The sequence below is a fragment of the Saccopteryx bilineata genome, chromosome 4 (assembly GCF_036850765.1).
Source record: "Saccopteryx bilineata isolate mSacBil1 chromosome 4, mSacBil1_pri_phased_curated, whole genome shotgun sequence".
Taxonomy (NCBI): Eukaryota; Metazoa; Chordata; class Mammalia; order Chiroptera; family Emballonuridae; genus Saccopteryx; species Saccopteryx bilineata.
In genome coordinates, this window is record NC_089493.1 from 249,939,277 (window position 1) to 249,961,531 (window position 22,255).

The 22,255-nt window shown below is 42.0% G+C and overlaps 1 pseudogene; it reads left to right on the forward strand.

Moving 5' to 3' along the window:
- The first annotated feature begins 225 nt into the window (after positions 1-225).
- Positions 226-22,255, forward strand: part of LOC136335672 (histone-lysine N-methyltransferase PRDM9-like) — a 40,425-nt pseudogene continuing 18,395 nt past the window's right edge.

A 22,255-nucleotide genomic window follows, 5' to 3' on the forward strand; every position in this document is an offset into this window, starting at 1 on the left:
TGGCGTGGCGGGAACAGAGACGTGGACGGGAGCCTGCAGGGCGGCAGAGGCAGCGCCGCAGGTAAGGGGGCAGGGAGGGGAGTTGGACTTGGAGCAGCTCGGATCCAACAGAACGAGGGGCGGTTCCGCCAGCCGCTGTGACGGGTCACGAGGCCGCGTCTTCCCTCAGGCACTGGAGGTTTTCAGGGACATCCACGCCTACTTCTCTCAGGAAGGGTGGCCGCCATGGGTGACTGGGAGACGGTGCGCTGCCCCAAAGTGGAGAGGAACCAGGACGCATTGCTGCGCAAAGGTGACGGGGTGGGGATGGGGGTGTGGGAACCGGGCAAGGACCCTGGGGCGACACAGAAGGCAGCGAGTTCCGGGGCTACTTTTTCAAGAGCTTCGCTTTGGGGACCACGATTTTGTTTCTCCCCAGGCCTCAGAGCCCCTAGGCCTGCTTTCATGTTTCACCGCCAGCAGGCCACTAGAACCCCAGCGGAAGACACTGAGGACTCGCATGAAGAAGGGAATCGGAGGCAGTGAGGTGAGGGGTCGCAGGCACGTGCTGCCCATTTGAAACTCACCTGGGGTCAGGTCCCCAGCCTATCAACAGCTAACCGGGGACAGAGCTTGCGTTTAACAAACAAGTGAGATGCAAACAGTGCAATGTGCAGTAAGGGGCAATTTGATACACTGCTTCCATGTGTAAATAATTACATATATTTATAGATGTGTTAATGATCAGGAAAGGTAGAGAGTATAAAAGCACATAAAAAATAACTCATTCAGAGCACTTGTCATCACAAAAGGAAGAGGAAGGTCTGGCAGGTGAGGAGTGCTCCAGGACAGCGCTGTCTAGCAGCCCTGGCCTCATTGCAGACAGGAAAGGATTAATCATGATTAAGGCAGCTGGGGTTGTGGGCCAGGGTAGGGACCATTGTATCAGGCCCTGTGTCAGCCATCTCTTCAGTGTGTCTGGTTTTATGAGGATGTGGTCAGCAAGGTCCTTCCACTTTCATGGGTCTAGAACTGAAACACAGCTGAAGTACAGATGTGATCTCTAACTTGAGCCAAATGGTTTCTGTGGTCCACAGACCTGAGGCTGTGTTCCCAAGACTGTTTGGTGCTGACCAGACTCTGATGATTAAGGAAGGGCAAGGATGGTTAAATGTGTAAAGGTGAAAGGATAAGAAGGAAAGGAGGTAAGGTGGTCACTGTACCATTAGACTGGACAAGGCCACTCTGAAACAAGAAGACAGAAAAGAGCCCTGGCCAAGTTGCATAATTCATTAGAGAGTCATCCCCATATACCTAAGTTGTGTATTTAATGTCCAGTCAGGGCCCATATAAAAATTAACCCTTGAAACCTGACCAGGTGGTAGCACAGAAAATAGAGCATCAACCTGGGATGATGAGGACTCAGGTTTCAAACCCCAAGGTTGTAGGCTTGAGGGGGTTCATGGGCTTGAGTGTGGGGTCCCTGGCTTGAGCATAAAATTGTAGACGTGACCTCATAGTCACTGGCTTGAAGCACAAGGTTGCTGGTTTGAGCAAGAGGTCAGTGACTGAGCTAGATTCCCCTGGTCAAGGCACCTATGCAAAAGCAATTAATGAACAACCAAGATGCTGCAGCAGTAAGTTGATGCTTCTCATCCCTCTCCCTTCCTGTCTGTCTGCCTATAGATTTAAAGAAAAGAATAAAAAAAGAGTAATTAACCACTAGATGCATAAATGAGTGGAACAACAAATTAATATTTCTCTCTCACTCTTATCCCTCATATCTCTCTAAAATCAATAAAAATTTAATTTATTGATTTTAGAGAGAGGAGTGAGAGAGAGAGAAAGAGAAGGTAGAGGCAGACAGGAGCAGGAAGCATCAACTTGTAGTAGTTGCTTTTTGGATGTGCCTTGACAAGGCAAGCCTGGGGTTACAAACTGGTGACCTCAGTGTCCAGGTCACTGCTTTATTTACTGTGCCACTGCAAGTCAGGCAAATTTTTAAAAAATTTTAAAAAAGACATGCCGTGAACCAGCATGGCTCTTAATAACAGTGCAGAATTAAGGAAACACACTTATCAAAACAAAAATGATGGGACCAGGAGAACTCTTCAACATGCCTGGCAGTATCTGAGTGCCCCATAGCCCCAGTTTGCTTTATGATAAAGCCATATGCAAATCAAGGACCTTGATACAAAGTTGCACATCCAAGGCTAAGACAGGAATTCTTCCAATTCAAAAACAGGATACATTAGTGAAATCTACCAACATCCTGAACAAAAAAAAAAAGTTAGAGGAAGGGCATGTATATTGCTTCTAGCAACCCAAGGAAGCAGGTAGAGTGGGTACAAAAAAGCAAGCATCACAGCCAAATATGGAGATGGAGGGGGGAGAACTCAGCCCTGTGCTAAGCCTCAAATCTACAATGGCTTTTTGCCATTTACAGTCCAAAACATATCCCCCTTTTTTATTTTTAATTTTTGTGTTGAGATTTGCACTCATCTGATTTCCTAGTTTCCCAGATTATAATTTGGAGGCAGACTAAAAAAATACAGAACAAACAAAAATTAGTATAGCCAATACTAACAAGATACCCAAATATTCTAAAACATAACAGTGATTAAAGGCTTTAAGCAAACTCTTGGCTAATACAACAAGAATCTATAAAAGAGTAGTGTCCTTAACATGTTCACCAAGTCCAAGTTGGCACCAACACCATTCCAAATTTCGGCAAATGCAACCCAATCCCAGTTCAGTCCATCAAAAGCTGTCACAGGAGCAGGAGTCCAGGAAATACATCTAGAAGTCCACATGGCACTGGAGTTACTGTCACACTTCTACACTCTGCAGCTAGTGTCAAAGTCTCAATGACAGCTGCTTCTAGCTGGTAATGACCCAAGTAGACTGGAAAAACCATTTGCAGCACACATGAAGATGGAGCTTCCGTTTTCTTTAAACTGGAAAGATGAACCCAGGGGGTCTTATACTGGAGCTTTACAACCATGGGTTGGTGAGGAGAACCTTGGGATACACTAAGCTGGGTGGCAGAGGAAATTTGTAAGTTGGCAACAAAGGAAAAAAGGAGCTCTAAATTAGGAATAGGTCCCAGCCTAAAATATAAATGGGGCATTGAGGCAGGAGGAATAAAGGAAAACTATATATTAAACAAAGCAGCATAAAATAGGACTATCAACACCCACAACAGAGATCTTCGAGGGAAGAATAAAAATCCTGAATATTCAGGCAAGACATAGTTAAGTGGCCCTTGTGTAAATGAGATCAGTTTACCTGCTACTTGGAAGAAATACTCTAGGCTCGTGCACAGTGTCATAGATGGGGAAAACGGCACTGGGCACCTTCAGCCTTCAGTGGCAAATCCTAGCATTCTGGGCAAGGTTAGGTCACAGGTGGCTGGAACAGGGCTGGAAGAGACTGAACCCTCCCTTAGAGGAGTGGGGGGGGGGAAGCCTACCTTCCAGTGTCCCTTCTTCCTCACAGCAAAGGCATGTAAGCCTGGCAAGCTTTGGCTTAAATCATTTCCACTATTGAAGCAGGGCCCTGATGGAGTCCTAAGAGGCCCCTTTGGGGAATTGGAGCCTTTTGAGTGTGTATCCCAAGAGCTAGTATTTCACCTGATCTCTTTTGGGCTTTTTCTGCCACTTGGTACCTTAAAAGACATGCTCAGAAGATCTTGCTGAGGGGTTTGAGGATCCCCATCTGCCTATATAAAACTTTTCCATATATCTGGAGCCATTTGGAAAAAGACAAAACAGTGTTATTAGCTGGATCAAATAAAAGAGCGTAGAAGTTTGCAGGAGAAAAAAAATTGGCGTCTCCTGTTCAACATTCAAAAGAAAATTTTTTTAAAATGTAAGGTAGATTTGCAGGAATTCCAGGATAAGACTTCCCCTTTTATATATTTAAAATTGACCTTAAATATTTGCTGGGAACACTTTAATAATACCTTGACCTTAAAGATTGTAAGAAATACCTGTAATTCAAAAGATTTGACAAAATACAGTAAATGCTTTTGCTACATATGCAGGAACATTGTCAGTTTTAATCACATCAAGAAGTCCAATAGTAGAAAATGCATACAATGAGCTATATAACATGCTTAGCAGCTTCTCCTCTCCTAGCAGAGGCTACCATAAATCCAGAATAAGTATCCACTGAAACATGGACATAGGACTGTTTGCCAAATGAAGGTATATGAGTAACATCCATTTGCCAAAGTTGTCCTGGTAGGAGTCCTTGAGGGTTAACTTCAAATGAAGGGACAGATTGTAGTATAGGACACCTTGGACAGGATTTACCAATCTGTCATTCTGCCTTCTGAAAAAGTTGAAACTATTTACGTAGGGCTGCAGCATTCTGGTGATGAATAGTATGAGAATGAATTGCTTAATCGGTCATGGTTGCTCCAAATAATTTTATTTTGGGTAGCTTGATCAACAAGGGCATTCCCTTGTGCTAAAGTTACAGGGAGCATGGAGTGAGCTCAAATATGTACTATAAAACATGGAGCTCTATGTTGACGTACAAGTCTTTGAAGAAGGAGAAACTGCTTAAATAGTTCATCAGCAGTTGTCCCTAAGACAGCAGTCTCTATAGTGGAAACAACCATAAGTAAATATTTGCTGTCTGTATACAGGTTAAAGGAGGAATATGGCAAATGCTGAAAAGCCATGATAATGGCATGTAATTCTGGTCTTTGAGCTGATTTTAAGGCAAATTATTTTAGTATAAATTTGTCCATCGATTATAAGCCTGCTATTCCTGAGCTAGACCCATCAGTAAAGACTGTAGGTGCTTCAGGAATGGGCTCATTAACAATTGTTTTAGGAAATACAAATGTAGTAATTAATGAAAATTAAACTATTTTATTAGTTGGATAGTGAGAATCAATTTGGCCTCTAAAATTTGTAAAAGCAATTTGCCATTTAGTGAAAGTTTTCCACAGCCATTGTTGTTGATCCTTTGAAAAAGGAAAAACAATAATTTGAGGCTCAAAACCTATAAGCTGTTAGAGTCGCCTACACCCCTTGATAATCAAGGAGATGGCAAGATCAAGATACAAAGATAAAACTTTTTTAGAAGTAACAGCCAAATGAATCTATTCAGTAGGACCTAAAGCTTGCCACAATAGTCCCATTGCCATGTAACTGGAGGGACAAATTAGTAAGGCAATTGATTCTTCAGAATTTATGCATTTTAGTTGTGCTTGTTGCAAGGCATTTTCTACAAGCTTTAAAGCTTCTTGTCCCGCAGCTCTAAGTAGCTGAGCAGAAGCTGGTTTAGTGGAGCCTCTAAGAATATCAAAAAGTGGTTTCAGTTCCCCAGTAGTTAATTTCTAGGAAGGTCTAAGCCAGTTAATGTCTCCTAACAGTTTCTGGAAATTATTTAAAGTTTACAAATGATCTGTCCTGATTTCTATTTTCTGTGTATAAATTTGTTGTCCCTCAACAATTTGTCCTAAATAAGAAAAAGGTAAAGATTGCTGTACTTTTTTAGGAGCTATATAGTCCTAATTCTTTCAAAGAATATTCTAATTGTTGTAAAATGATTAACACAGTTTCTTTTTCTAAATGAGTGATAAGAATATTATCCATATAATGAATTATGTATGCCTTAGGGTACCACCTTCATACTGGAGAAATAGCTTGAGAAACGTATTTTTGGCACAAGGTAGGACTGTTAGCCATACCTTGAAGAAAACTCTTCACTGGTATTGCTCCATTGAAGCCTAGAAACTAAATGAAGGAACACTGAATGCAAAACACTTGCAATCATGCAGGATTAAAGGAATAGTAAAAAAGCAATCCTTCAAGTCAATAATTACAATGTGAAAATTCCATGGAATGGCAGCAGGAGAAGGGAGTCTAGCTAAAGAGGACCCATAATTTTCAGTCTTATTTATTGCTCTCAAATCTTGTAATAGTCTCCAGGTTCCTGATTTCCTTTTAATGACAAATATAGGCATATTCCATGGACTATTGGATGGTTCAGTGTGCCCAAGCTGTAACTGCTCTTGTACCAATTGAGCAGCTCTCCTAAGTTTTTCCTGAGAAAGGGGCCATTGATCTACCCATACAGGATTATCTGATTTCCAAGTAATTGGGTCTACACAATGCCTTACTGGGCTAGCAGGAGCTACCAAGGCCCTTATGATAATTTTGATATCCTAATCCACACCTTCTGGTATTGGGTGCCACTTCTATGGGGGTGAGAATTCCCTGCTGTTATTTCCCTAGTCCCTTAGTGGGCAAAAATCCCTGATCAAGCATCTGAGTACTGACTAATCTATTAGGACTGACAAGTAATGCTCCCATATTTTTCAAAACATCTCTACCCCACAAGTTACCTGGCAATCCAGGGAGCACATAAGGCTGAAAAAATCCAGAATGACCTTAATCTTTCCAGAACTTTGTTGAGGGGATTTACTCTGCCCTATACCTTGTAATTCTGTGGCTGCTGCATGAGTGGGCCAGGAAGGAGGCCAATGTGGCTTAGCAATATCAGATACATCAGCTCTGGTATCTAAAAGTCCTTTAAATTTACACCCTTGTATTGTTAGTTCCATTTCAGGGCATTCCTGACCTATTTTTTTTAATCAATTGGAAAAATCAGAGGAGCCAAATTACCAATTTTCTTGGGGCCCTTTTGCAGGACGTGGCCTGAGAAGCAGAATTAGCATGCTTATACTATTCTTCTAACTGCCTGAATTAGCCATGAGACAAATTCCTGAAATGACTTATTAGGGCCCTGCTTAATTTTGCTCAATTCCTTTGTTTTGCCTATCTGAGTATAACTTTACACATAACAAGACAATTTACATACAAAAAACACAAGTATAACATGTAACTTTGACTAATCCTAATATTTAAATTGCTATTTGGCTCTAACTCTGAACATACCTCACAATGCACTAACCAAATCAGGAAGTCTTAAGGATCTACATTTTATTCTATTTAAATTTAAATGAGCACTCCTTACAAGTTCTAAAAACATTTTATTTTTTTTAAATATTGGAGCCAGCATTTCCAATTTTGCATGCAAAAAAAACCTTAGTTTATGCCTTAAAAACAGACACATTTTAGACAACATTAAACAAAGACTAAACAGAGACAAGAATTAGATAAACCCAACAAACCAGAGAGAAACCCAGGATTTCAGAGCACATCCAGATTAAAAAGATGCCTGCCAGATATTAGTTCGGGCATTTTCAGTCAGAGGGACTGAAAGATGTGACTAAACAAAATCTCCCCAAGAAAATTTGCTCTCGGCAGCTGCTGGGATATTTTTTATAGGCAGATCCAACACAGTTCCCCTCCCTCAACCTCCAGGCAAAGAACAAGGAAGAAACAAAATAATAGTTCAGAAAACCACAGTCAGAACATTAAAAAAAATCAGACCATGACAGGAAAAGCTGCAATCTTCCTGTTACCTGAGTCTCCTTTCCATTCTCAAGAAAGTCCAACTTCCACAGCAAATAATTACCCTCAGAGAGACAAGCACAAGCAATCGCCTTCCAGCCATTTGGGGAAGAGCCTTTGCCCTAATATTATCTAATAAACCAAGTGTAAAAGGGGCAGTAGGCCCATATTGAACACAAGCAAGTAAGTTCTTTCAGAGTTCTAAAAAGTACAGGTTCATGTTCTTGCACTAGTCTCCCTGTACCATCCTCTCTTTTTACAACAGGAAAATGGGTAAAGCCATCATTTATTGTTTCCCCTACATTTTGAGCCTGGTCTATAGATTGTTGGAGAGGGGATTTCCCAGATTTTGAGCTATAGACTCTGGAATCAGCCCAATAAGGGAACAGACGAGCAGAGGGTTGAATGTAGAAAGGATTTGAGGGCAGTGAAGGCCCCACGGCTAAGGCAACCATAGCCTGGATTTTTTATCCCCCCTGTCATCCTCAGACTCCCAAGTTATCCTTGTATTCACATCCCTCTGTTTCCAGCTCACCCTGATACTCTTCAGACAACAATTTGTCTTCATACAGAAACATTTCTACATAAAGTTCCCTTATTTTTTACCCTATCTGTCCCATAATCTTTTACTCCTGGCTACACTTTCCCCAAACACTTTCTTTACTCACTGTGTGAACTTCACTTTGGGGAGTTCCATCACCTTCATTCAGTTTTAGTTTCCTTGTACTCATACTCAAGTCTTCTGTTCAGGCGCCACTTGCCATGGACCAGCATGGCTCCCAAGGTACAGAATTAGGGAAACACACTTATCAAAACAAAAACGATCAGACTGGGAGGACTCTTCAACATGCCTGGCAGTATCTGAGTGCCCTGTAGCCCCAGTTCGCTTTATTATATAGCCATATGCAAATCAAGGACCTTGATACAAAGTTGTACATACAAGGCTAAGACAGGAACTCTCCCAAGGCAAAAACAGGATACATTAGTGAAATCTACCAACATCTGAAACAAACAAAAAGTCAGAGGAAGGGCATGTATATTGCTTCCAGCAACCAAAGGAAGCAAATAGAATGGGTGAAAATACTCAGCATCATAGCCAGGGGGGAGAACGTAGCCTTTTGCTAAGCCTCAAATCTACAATGGCTTTTTGCGATTTATGGTCCACAACAAAGACAGAAAAGAGAAAGTGTTATATTAAAGAAATAGACTTTCTGTCCAGTTAAGTGACCTTTATTATATTTTTGACATAAATGGCCAATTTTTTTTCTTTTTTCTTTTACTGAGAGATAGAGAGGGAGGGAGGGACAGACAGAAACAGACTGGCTGAAAGGGAGAGAAATGTAAACTACCTATTCTTTATTGCAGCTTTTTAGTTGTTCATCGATTGCTTTCTCATATGTGACTGACTGGGGGGCTACAGCACAGTGAGTGACCCCTTGCTCAAGCCTGATACCTTGGACTTGAGCCAGCAACCATGGGGTCATGCCTATGATCCCACACTCAAGCCAGCGACCCTGTGCTCAAGCTGGTGAGGCTGGCACTAAAGCCTGAGTAGCCCCCACTGAAGCTGGCAACCTCAGAGTTTCAAAACTTGATTCTTCAGCATCACACTCCATCCTGGAGAAGCAAGACCCTCTAGAAAACAGTCTAGATGAAAATTGGTTAAGAAAAAATTATTTGTAGATTCCAGTTCCTCTGAGTCTTCTAAAAAGGCTAATAATTTCGGCCTAGGTGTGTGGGGTGGACTTTGGATAGGCCTGGATTTAAGTTCTACTAAACTGAGAGTGAATTTAGCACTGGACCTTTGGGCAAATCTTACAAATTATCTAAGCTCTTAAATGCTAATGTGTAAAATGAAGATACGTGCATATATTCTTTGACAGTACTCAATTCAATTTATCTGTATATGTATTTCTTTATTTTTTAGGTAAGATGAGGAGAGATAGGGAGGTGACTCACATATGCACTCTTACTAAGATCTACCCGGCAACCCCAATTCTCAAGTATTGAGCTGGTTTTTAGCACTTCAGGATGATGTATTCTAGCTAACTGAACCATCCTCAGTGCCCAGGGCTAATGTTCAAACCAATTGAGCCACAGGCTGCAGGAAAGGAAGAAGGAGAAAAGGGGAGAGGGAGGGGTGGAGAAGGAGATGGTCACTTCTCTTATGTACTCCAATGAAAATCAAACCGGGACATACACTGGCCAAAGCTCTATCCACTGAGCAACTGGATAGGGCTTAAATTCAATTTAAAATAACTGACACATACACGTTGTCCAATAAATACATCTCTGATAATAGCAACCATATGCTGTTGGTGTTGTATCCCTGGCCTTTCCTAAATGCTTTACATATACTGTACCCTTAATAAATATTTTATGAAAAACTAAAATTTGAGAAGTTACACCTCATAATCAGAAGATCTAGAAACTAAAACTGAATTGACCATCTGTAGTCAGTGTAGAGGCTTACTATTATAGGGACAGTCTGAGCCAATAGTTGACAAAGAAAAATACCAGAGTGTATAGAAGGACAGGTGATAATTTGATGGCAGCAGTTTGTGTGTTTTCTGACAAAATAGGAACTAACACTCCAGACTCCACCAAACTCACTCTTCTCCAAATTAGAACTCAAGAGATAGGAGACTGAAGTAAAGATGTATAGCTTATGAGAAAGAAATAGCCACGTGTACCTAGAGATCAGTGAGCCCCAGGACAATGACTACCTCTGTAAGTGACCCTACAAAGCATGCTAACTCTTCATACAATAATGTCATCTCATCATTTGGCCCTTACAGCATTCAGTTCGCCCATGGACCCACATTACAGAAGTGAGGCTCAATGATGTGAGTTTCTGGGCTCTCTATGAGGCTCTATATGTCCAGGAACATGCACTACACCTTCCCTAATTCCTGTTGCTCTCACCCCCAGATTGTGAGAAATGTCAGAACTTCTTCATTGACAGTTGTGCCGTGCATGGGCCCCCTACATTTGTAAAAGACAGTGCAGTAGATAAGGGGCATCAATACCAAGCAGCCCTCACTCTGCCCCCTGGGTTGAGAATCAGAGCATCGGGCATCCCTGATGCTGGGCTTGGAGTGTGGAATGAGGCACCTGCTCTGCCAGTGGGTCTGCACTTTGGCCCTTATGAGGGCCAGATCACAGAAAATGAAGAGGCAAGCAACAACGGATACTCCTGGCAGGTGAGAAGTATTTACCTCTTCCTCTGTCATGTGAATTCCCACATCCCCCCCATAGCTTGGTGGGACCTGCCATTCTACATGCTAGGACATCGATGGAGACAATATGGTTAGCTCTGGGTACTGAGTGGACTTTGCAGACCATGTACCAGCTCCTGTTGAGGATCACAGGTTAAGTGGGAGCAAAGTGGTACAGACACAAAAGAATGCCTCCTCCCAGCCTTGAGTTGACAGGTCAACGCAGATATGATGAATAAGAAAAATATGTGGTCACTAGTGGCAATGCATGCAAGCTGAAAGAGCTCTGTTAACAGTAGAGTAAAATAATTTTATTAACTTACCATCCAAAAAAATTCTTTATTTTTTTCCCTGAAATGCAGATCTCCAAAGGGAGAAACTGCCATGAGTATGTGGATGGAAAGGATGAATCCTTGGCCAACTGGATGAGGTAAAGCCAAGAAGTTTCTGGGAGTCACGAAAACACTCATCCCTCTCAGGCCCATACATCGTCTCATCATGCCTCCCTCAGTGGTCTCCCTCAATTCTCTCTTCCTCTATTTTCTCCATTTAGTGCTCTTTTAAACCAAGAAGTATATAGAGAAAAAAAGAAGATAAAAATATAGCATATGTCCTCAAAATATAAATCTCTATGCTAGACAAAATTTAGGCACTGAAAAAAATTTTGAGGGCCTGAATTACACTTTAATTGATCTAATGAACATTATTTAAGCAAGCCCTAACTATAGTGTATATTCCATGTTAGAGAAAGGTATTCATTACTTAAACAGATTATATAACTTATCTTCTCATAAAGAACTAATTGCAGACATGGTGAAACAATACATTTTAGAAATGTTTAACTATAATTTTTCTATTTTTTGAGAAGTGCAGAGTGCCAGGATACCTAATCCAAGTATAGCCTACACCTGTGAGGGCAGCAAATTATCCCAGCCTCAATTCTAACTAGAGCTGAGTTCTGAACCCCACAGAGCCACATGATCATTGGCCACTTCCCTGAGGGGCTCTTTTATCAGAGGCTACCGAATGTGAATAAGCTATTATTGTTCTTTATGAATTTGCTAAGACAAAGAGACCTCCAAGTCCTGGTCGGTTGGCTCAGTGGTAGAGCACTGTCCCGGCCATGGAAGTCCAGGGTTTAATTCCCACCCAGGGCACTGAAATGCGCTCATCTGATTCTCTGCCCTTCCCCCTCTCCCTTATTTCTATCTCTCTCTTCCCCTCCCACAGCCAAGGCTCCACTGGAGCAAAGTTGTCCCTGGCACTGAGGACAGCTCCATGGCCTCTGCCTCAGGTGCTAAAATGGAGCAACATTCCAGATGGGCTGAGCATCGCCCCTTGGTGGGCATGCCAGATGGATCCTGGTCAGGTGCATGTGAAAATCTGTCTGCCTTCCTGATTCTCACTTCAGTGGGCAGGGGGAGACCTCCTGGTTTTTATGGAAACCTGGGTGAGGCATCAAATGCTACCTAAATAAAATGTGAGAATAGAGAATGGCCTCTCAAGAAAAGATGTACTTCACCTGACCAGGCAGTTGTACAGTGGATAGAGCATCAGACTGGGATGCCGCAGACCCAGGTTTGAGACCTCGAGGTAGCCAGCTTGAGTGCAGGCTCATATGGCTTGAGCACAAAGCTCACCAGGTTGGACCCAAGGTTGCTGGCTCAAGCAAGGGGTTACTCAGTATGCTGAAGGCCTGCAGTCAAGGCACATATGAGAATGCAATCAATGAACAACTAAGGTGTCTCAATGAAAAACTGATGATTGATGCTTCTCATCTTTCTTCGTTCCTCTCTGTTTGTTTCTATCTATCCCTCTCTTTGACTCTCTCTCTCTCTGTCCTTGTAAAAAAAATTAAAAAGAAAAAAAATGGACTTGAGCTGAATATTGAATGATGTGAACTAATCTATACAGAGTCCAACATCAAGTAGCAAGTTCTGTGATATAAAACAGAACCTGAGTTAATTTGAAAAAGCTAGGGGTCAGTGGGTTTTATGGCCAATCAGGGTGGAGATTACATCTGGAATTGGCTTTGGAAAATGGTATTAGGCAGGATAAGCATTGTAAGTAAGACCTGGAGATAGGAAGTCATTTGACATTATGACAGGCTGAGACATTGAACAAAAGGTTCTTCAGGAGCACTGTGGGAGTAGGTGACATCTGAACCCGAGTGTCAGGTGCAGAGCTGGACATGGATCAGAGAGGCAGTAGGAACTCAACATCTTTGGGTTTCTTTTCTTTCACCTGCCTCAATCCCAGGTATATGAACTGTGCCCAGGATGATGAAGAGCAGAACCTCGTTGCCTTTCAGTATCGCAGGCAGATTTTCTATCAAACCTGCCAGGTCATCATGCCAGAGTGTGAGCTGTTAGTCTGGTATGGTGACAAGTTTGGCCAGAAGCTGGGCATCAAGGACTGCAGCAAGTGGAAGAGAGAGCTCTCAGCAGCTAGAGGTGGGCACAACCATTCTTCAAAATGAAAATGAAGAGAGAACTCACCTTAGATATTTTCATGGTACACTGTAAAGTCAGTAAGATTTTGAATCAGATGCTTCAGAAATTAAGAATTCATTTTGTATGCCTTTGATTCTTAGAAAAAATATTTATATTTTTTATTTTTTATTTAATTTTTTTAAGTGAGAGGAGAAGGGAGAGACATATTCCTTCATGTGCCCAACCAAGACCCACCCAGCAACCCCAGTCTGAGGTCCATGCTCAGACTAGCTGAGCTATCGTCAACACCTGAGGTCAACACTTGAACCAACTGAGCTATCAAGCTGATGATCAAACCAATTGAGCCACTGGCTGTGGGAGGAAATGAGAGAGAGCAGAGGGAGAGGGAGGAAAAGATAAGCATATCATCAATTTCCATGTGTGTCCTGACCGGGGATCAAACCCGGGACATCCACATACAGGGCCAACACTCTATTCACTGGAAAAATTGGCCAGGGCCTGTTTTCTAAGGGCCACCGCTGTCTAGTATACAGGGTAAGAGCAGAGGTCGGAGAGATGTTCAGCAGCCTGGAAATGCATGCTGGGATCCACGCTGAGACGCATGGGACCTTTCTGAGTGAGGTGGGATGGTGGTGCTGTTCTAGACCACAGGGTGGCTTATTCTCTAAGATTTTCTTTGTTAATTTTTGAAAAATACACTTCAGTGAGAAATCCCCTCAGAGATTACTTCATCTACAAGTGAGAGAAGATTATGGATTAGCTTCAGAGGAATAGAAGTAAGAGTCAAGTATGTAAAAAGTATGGTTGGGGGATCTGGCTGGTTAGCTCAGTCACTTAAGCACCAAACTGTAATACCAAGGTTGAGTCCAGGTCAGGGCACATACAAGAAAAGACCAATGACTGCATGCCTACGTAGGAAAATGAATAAATGCCTCTCTCTTACTCTCTCTCCCCCCTCTCTGTCTTCTTCTTCTTCTTCTTCTTCTTCTTCTTCTTCTTCTTCTTCTTCTTCTTCTTCTTCTTTTCTCTTCTCCTCCTCTTCCTATTCTTTATCTCCATCCTCCTCCTCCTCTTTTTGCCTCTCTAAAAATCAATCAATTTTTAAAAAATATGATTGAGGAAATATTTTGAAACAGGACTTCACATTATATATGAAATGGGCTGACACTGAATAAAATCAAGTATGAATATTTGATGTGAGGTTTGAGGAAGGGCATATTTTCAGTTTATCATCTGTGAAAATGTATGAGGAAAGCAATTTCTAGTTGGGGCCAGTGGTATTTCTAAATAACTGTTTTAAAAGCTACATGTATATAGGATAGGTCAGCATTGTTCCAATCATATAAGGGGTGAAACAGCCCCTGATGCTACTTGAAAGTCCCTCATCTGGTAATGCATACAAAGGACCCTTGATATGGGCTTTCTGGATTTCTAAAGAAGATACAGTACATAAAAATGAAAAGAGAAAACATACTGTAAAAAAACATTTTGTGAGAGACAGAGATTACATTGTCAACCCCATAAGAATGACTGATGGGACAGGTCTTAATAGAGACAAAACATATGACTCAGGCAGCCTTGTCAACATCTGTCCTGACCAAAATTTTCTCTTTCAGCAGAACTACAGCCAGAGATACACCAATGACCAATGTCCCTCCTGCTCTCTGGCATTCTCCAGTCAGAAATTCCTCAGTCAACATGTGGGATGCAATCACCCCTCTCAAATTTTTTCAGGAACATCTGCAAGAAAACACCTCTGATCAGAGGATCCCTGCCCAGAGGATCCAAATCAGCAGCAGCACCATACTGATACACACAGCTGGGATGACAAAGCTGAAGGTCAAAAGGACAAAGGAAAGTCCAAACATTTGCTTAAAAGGACCAGTCCAAGGAGGATTTCAAGGGCCTTTTTTAAAACTCCCAAAGGACACTTGGGAAGCTCTATTGAGCAAGAGAGAATGCTGCAGGAAGCACCCATCAGAGGCCAGAGAGTGAATTCAGTGGACACACAAAACTGTCTATGAGAGTAGGAATTTTGAGAATTGTACCTGTCAAGTATAGAGTGTTTGGGCAAGGCTTTGATGATGGGTCACATCTCCTCAGACACCAGAGGACACATTCAAGAGAGAAGCCCTATGTTTGCAGGGAGTGTGAGCAAAGTTTTACACGGAAATCATATCTCCTCAGACACCAAGTTACACATTCAGGGGAAAAGCCCTATGTTTGCAGGGAGTGTGAGAGAAGCTTCACATGGAAGTCATATCTCCTTATACACCAGAGGACACACTCAAGGGAGAAGCCCTATGTTTGCAGGGAGTGTGAGTGAGGCTTCACACAGAAGTCAACTCCCCTCACACATCAGAGGACACACTCGGGGGATAAGCCCTATGTTTGCAGGGAGTGTGAGCGAGGCTTTATACAGAAATCAAATCTCCTAATACACCAGAGGACTCACTCAGGGGAGAAGCCCTACATTTGCAGGGAGTGTAAGCAAGGCTTTTCACAAAAGTCAACTCTCCTCAGACACCAAAAAACACACTCAGGGGAGAAGCCCTATGTTTGCAGGGAGTGTAAGCGAGGCTTTTCACTGAAGTCAACTATCCTCAGACACCAGAGGACACACTCAAGAGAGAAGCCCTATGTTTTTCAGGGAGTGTGAGTGAGGCATCACATGGAAGTCATATCTCCTCAGACACCAAAGGACACATTCAGGAGATAAGCCATATGTTTGCAGGGAGTGTCAGCAAGGCTTTACACAGAAGTCAACTCTCACTTGACCAGGCAGGGGTGCAGTGCAGAGTGTGGGACTGGGATGAAGGCTCATCTGGCTTGAGCAAAAAGCTCACCAGCTTAGACCGAATGTCGCTGGCTCAAGTAAGGGATTACTTGGTATGCTGAAGGCCCACGGTCAAGGCACATATGAGAAAGCAATCAATGAACAACTAAGGTTTCACAACAAACACTGATGATTGATGCTTCTCATCTCTCTTTGTTCCTGTCTGTCTCTATCTATCTCTCTATCTGACTCTCTGTCCCAGTAAAAAAGAAAAAAGAAGTCAACTTTCCTCAGACACAAAAGGACACTCTCTGGGGAGAAGCTCTATGTTTGCAGGGAGTGTGAGCAAGGCTTTACATAGAAGTCAATTTTCCTCACACACCAACGACACACTCATGGGAGAAGCCCTATGTTTGCAGGGAGTGTGATCAAGGCTTTTCATTGAAGTCAACTCACACACCAGACAACACACTCAGGGGAGAAGCCCTATGTTTGCAGGGAGTTTGAGTGAGGCTTTACACGGAAGTTAGTTCTCCATGGACACCGGATGACAGTCAGGGGAGAAGCCCTCAGTTTGCAAAGAGGGTGAGTGAGTCATTAGCATTAAGTTGCATATTTGCAGCTACAGCTGTGACATAGGTCATACCCCAGCTCTGAGGGAACTTCAGAACAAGTCTACTGACCCCTTACCCTCTTGCTCCTGTCCTGGTTTCCTCTGACTTTTGTAGAATCAGAGCTGAAAGCCAGGGAGAAACATGTTTGTGTGTATCTCTGTGTACCTGGCTCAGTCTGGGCACCTGGTCTACCTCACTGCCCTTTAAGGGTGAGTATCATGGTGTACACCACATGGACTCCAGGTAATTCCATAGTGTGTTTGAATCTCAGCTCTGCCCTCACAAGCTCTGAAACCTAAGGCAAAATTCTCAACTTCTCTGTGCCTGTTTTTTAATCTATAAAATGGAAATGGTGCCTGACCAGGCAGTGGTATAGTGCATAGAGCATTGGACTGGGATACCAAAGAACCATGTCCAAAACCCCAAGGTCACGGGCTTGAGCACAGGTTCACCAGCTTGAGTGCAGTGTTGCAGGCTTGAGCGTGGAATAATAGATATGACCCCATGGTCACTGGCTTGAAGCTCAAGGTTGCTGCCTTGAATAAGGGGTCACTCACTCTGCTCGAGCCTCCTGGTCAAGACACATATGAGAGAGCAATCAATAAACAACTAAGGTGCTCCAACAAAGAATTAATGATTCTCATCTCTCTCCCTCTCTGTCTGTCACTATCTGTCCCTCTCTCTGTCTTTCACAAAAAAATTGCTTCCCTGTCCCCATACTTTCAAATTAATAAAATAAATAAACAAAAAACTGGAACTGCCTGATCAAGGCATATATGGAAGTTCATGCTTTCTGCTCCTCCATCTCTCTCTCTCTCTCTCTCTCTCTCTCTGTCTCCCTCTCTCTCCATTCTCTAAAATTAAATTTAAATAAATAATTGAAATAGAAATTGCTACACTGTCAGTCTGCAGGATTGGAGATCTTCATTCCAAATGTTTGGAGTCATTTTGGCTCAGATAAACTCTTTAAAACCTCCCAGTTTTCATGTTTCTTATTTTGATAGGACCAAGTACCTAATCTTATAAAAATAAGCTCTGCCTGATATATCATTAGAAAATGGCAAATTCAGACTACTATAGTATGGCACTCACATCATTTAGAAATGCTAAACTCCAAATATGACAGCACCAATGTTCTCATACATTCATTAATTCTGAGATGTCCCCTGACAGGATTGAGCCTATGACCTTGTATCAGAAAGACGCTCTAACTAACTGAGCTACCAGGCCAGGGCATAACCATGGGTTTCATCCAACTCTCTCATTTAGGGATACAGAATACCTCTTTCAGAACCAATAGATTACCACAAAAAAAGAAAATCCACAGAGAGATTAAAAAAACTTACTTAACATAAGCAGGTAAGTGGATCAACTGAGGAAGGAGGGGCAGGCACCCTCTTCCTTGAGAAGAAAGAAAAATGCAAAGGAAGGGAGCCTGCAGGGGTAACTGAGTCAGCCAGTTCTAGATTAACTACTTTCTATAGTTCTCTGAAAGGGTGCCTGGAGCCACTTGCTTCACAGAGCAAAGAAGATAGAACTTATCTGAAAACCCCTTCACTTTTCTCAAAAGCTGTTTAAAAACAATGTTTACATTCCTTAATTTAAAAATCCAACACTTATCCTCTAATTTCACCTATAAATTCACCCTCCAATCCTGGAGTCATGAAAGTGACATATAGACAAAGGAATCACAAGCCCATTGCATGAAAACCCTGTATTCTATAAAACGTATATAAGATGTAAGATATCTAACTTTGGGGAGCACGTGTTTGGTTGCCTCTTTGGGGGTCACACTACTTCACCAGCTAAATAAATCCTACCTCCTTCATCAAGTTGTCTGGGCATTTTTGTCCTTTGATTCCTGCAATATAACCACTGACAGATAATGCACTGTACCCACCCCTGTTCCTCCTGACCACCACCAAGGTGTTGTTCTCAAGGTGCACACGACATAACAGCAGAGACTCACATTGAGGACACATTTAAAAGGAACCATATTGCAACATAAAGCAAGTGACAACAAACTTCAAAGATTTGAAATTATATAACCCGTGTCCTCCCTTCATGACAGTTGACCTTGAAATTATTAGTAACAGATAAATCAGGAAGTCCTTATACATACACTTATAAAATACCATTTTATTATTATTTTTTAATATGGTTAACATCTATTTTTATTTTCCTCTCTTTTTATTTATTTATTTATTATTTTTTACAGAGACAGCAAGAGTCAGTGAGAGGGATAGATAGAGACAAACAGACAGGAATGGAGAGAGATGAGAAGCATCAATCATCAGTTTTTTGTTGTGACACCTTAGTTGTTAATTGATTGCTTTCTCATGTGCCTTGATCGTGGGCCTTCAGCAGACTGAGTAACCCCCTGCTTGAGCCAGCGACCTTGGGTCCCAGCTGGTGAGCTTTTGCTCAAACCAGATGAGCTTGTGCTCAAGCTGGAGACCTCGGGGTCTTGAACCTGGGTCCTCCACATCCCAGTCTGATGCTCTATCCACTGCGCCACCACATGGTCAGGCTAAAAATATATTTTAAATAACCTGTAACATACATTGCAATCAGAATTCTAAAATAATTTCCTCAACTAAAAGATAATAATTTAAAATAACCTATGGTGCCCTGACCAGATGGCTCAGTGCATCGTTGTGGGTTTTGTCATAGGCCTCAGCATCTAAAAGAAGTGACCAAGTTGTACATAACTAAATAGAACAACTAATTTAAAAAAATGATTTCACGGTGGTGCAGTAGATAGTGCATCAGACTGGGATGTGGAGGACCCAAGTTCAAGACCCTGAGGTCACCAGCTTGAGCGTGGGCTCATCTGGTTTGAGCAAAGGTCAAAAGCTTGGACCCAAGGTCACTGGCTCGAGCAAGGGGTTACTCAGTCTGCTGAAGGCCCACAGTCAAGGCACATGTTAGAAAGCAATCAATGAACAACTAATGTGTCACAACAAAAAACTGATGATTGATGCTTCTTATCTTTCTCTGTTCCTGTCTGTCTGTTCCTATCTATCCCTCTCTCTGACTCTCTTTCTGTCTCTGTAAAAAAAATGATTTCATGCTTCTCTATCTCTTTCTCTTTCTCAAATCTATGTAAAAACTGTAAAAATCTAATGAAAAAAGCTGTGATAGACCAGCAACATGCCTAGTGCATTTCTCTCAACAAAAAAGTAGAAAACACAGGAAAGAAAAACAAAGTAAAATACCCAGATATCTCTTCGGACCATGTTTCTATTTTTCAGCTAGAAAAGACTAACTTTTTTTTTTACTATCAACAAAAGAATTCTGCACCTCACACTGTTTCCCACCCATTTCTGTCTCCAATGGTGCTTATTCTACACTGGAACCATTTCCCTCTCCCTTCCCCAAAACACATGACCAGCACTGCCTTGGAGAAACTCCTCCCAAACTTGAACTAGAGGGCTAAGGGAACGATGGACATCTCAGAACATAACAGACTACTCTAATGTGCCACCAAGCCTATGAATATTGGAGCCTTCTATCAGATTTGACTAAATGGAACCTTGAGACTTCTTCCTGGAGCAAGTATTCCAAGTTTTATAGAATAAAATCTCCCATTCACTTTGCTCTCTTTCCCCATCCAACATCATTACTGAACAGACACCAGAGTCCTTAGACAAAATCAGGATCCCATAGACCCTAGACGACTTAAACTGAGCAATGGACCAACCCCCAAACCAAAAAGGGGACTTGGCACCAAACACCAAACACTAGTCTACAGACCCAACCAAGACTAGGAAACACCAATTTCAGAAACTGACACAGCACCTTGGACACCAGAGTCCATACATCATGCCCTAGAACTGGAAGCTGCTTGAGGGACCCACATTGGAACTCGGATACAAGGCTACATGCAAAGGGACTCCAAGTGCACAGCAGAATACAGATTATACAACAAACCCTGGAGACACTCCTGATATGTAACCAAGACCCCATAACTGAACTTCAGACATAGAGCCAAAGGACATGCTGTTTGACACTTGCAGCATGACAAATGCAGGAGCTGAACCTGATACTCACTAAGCAAACAGAGCCAGGACTCTATAAAGGACATCTTATGACTCCCTAAGTCTGAGCAGTGAGCTTGAAAATATATTTTATTACTCGTGTAAATGTAGAAGAGAGAAACATCACTAGCAGCACTACCACATTCTAACAAACCCTGCAAAAATAAACCAATTAAGAGATGGAACAGAAATAAAGCTTACCCTTAGCAAACACATGTCCATGATCTCAGCTGCAGGACTCTCCAGGACTTAATGCCCCAGCTATTCATGTCACATGCCTGGATATTGACACTGTGTGGAATAAAATTAAAAAAAATGTTCTTATACTTTGAAAGTTCTAGCAGGTGGGCTAATAATCAAGTGAAATAATAAGATGAACAAGGAATATTCAATGTATAATAAAGACTCAAGGGGAACTGATATAAGACAATGAGGTTATACTGGGTATGTAGATCACTTCAAAAAACTGAATAACAGAATCTAACATTTTTTGAAAAAAATATTGATTGATTTTAGATAAAAGACAGAAGAGATAGAAAGGGGGAAGGAGCAGGAAGCATTACCTTAGAGGTGTTGCCTCTAACCTGTGCCCTGACCCAGCAAGCCTTGAATTTCAAACCATCAACCTCAGCATTCCAAATCAATGCTCCATCCACGGCACCACCACAGGTCAGGCCAGAATCTTATATTCACAAAGGTGACATGGATAACATGCAGCTAATTTGAGAACAAGTGACACATCTGACAGATTATTTTTGTTGGGAAACCCCAAAACATATTGGACACAAGAAATAAGGTAAGGGGGTAAAGAAGCTGCTCCTTGCAGTCTTCATGTCACACACTAAGGTGCTTGTACTTAAGTTCTCTTTTGGAACTGGCATGTGCACAAGGTGACAGAGAAGCACACTTCAAACATATTTAAGAGACCACAAAGCAACAGAACGCAACCTTCAATGAGTTCATGGTTTCAAAGAATATAAAGTGTATGTCTTGCTGTCATGGCCATGAACCTAAAAAATTTTAATAAGAGGGACCTACAAGCTCCTTATGGTTTAAGGTATAAATGATATTTTCTAAATAACCTCCCAAATGCATCACAATTGGAAATATAAAATAACTTCAATTGAATGATAATTAACATATTACATTTAAAAAAACCCTATGTGGCACTGGCCATGTAGCTAAGTGCAGATACCATTTTCCCAAATGCTAAGGTAACAGGTGTGAGCCCCATTGTCAGCACCTAAAAGGAGCAACCAATAAGCACATAACTAAATGGAACAACTAAGTGGAGCAATGAGTAAGTGCTTCTCTCTCTATGTATCAAATTAATGGATAAATTTGGAATACCAATGAAAAGTGGAGTGATGGATCCACAACATGGCCACTGTGTTTCTCTCAGCAGGAAGGCAGAATAAAATGACAAAAAAAGGCCCAGATCCCTGTTAGGACCATGTTTCTATTCTTCAGCTGGGAAGGACGACCTTTCTTGACCATCAACATTCTGGATTCTGAACCTCAGTGTTTCCAACCCATTTTTTACTCCCATGGTGCCTCTCCTACAATGGAACCTTTTTCCTCTTGTTTCCCCTCTCACCTGGCCAGCAGTGCCTTGGGGAAACTCCTCCCAAAATTGAGCCAGGGGCTGTGGGGCCAATGCACTTCTGAGGACACAATGGATTCCTCTAATGTGCAATCAAGCCTATGAATACTGGAGACTTCTATCAGGAAAGACTAAA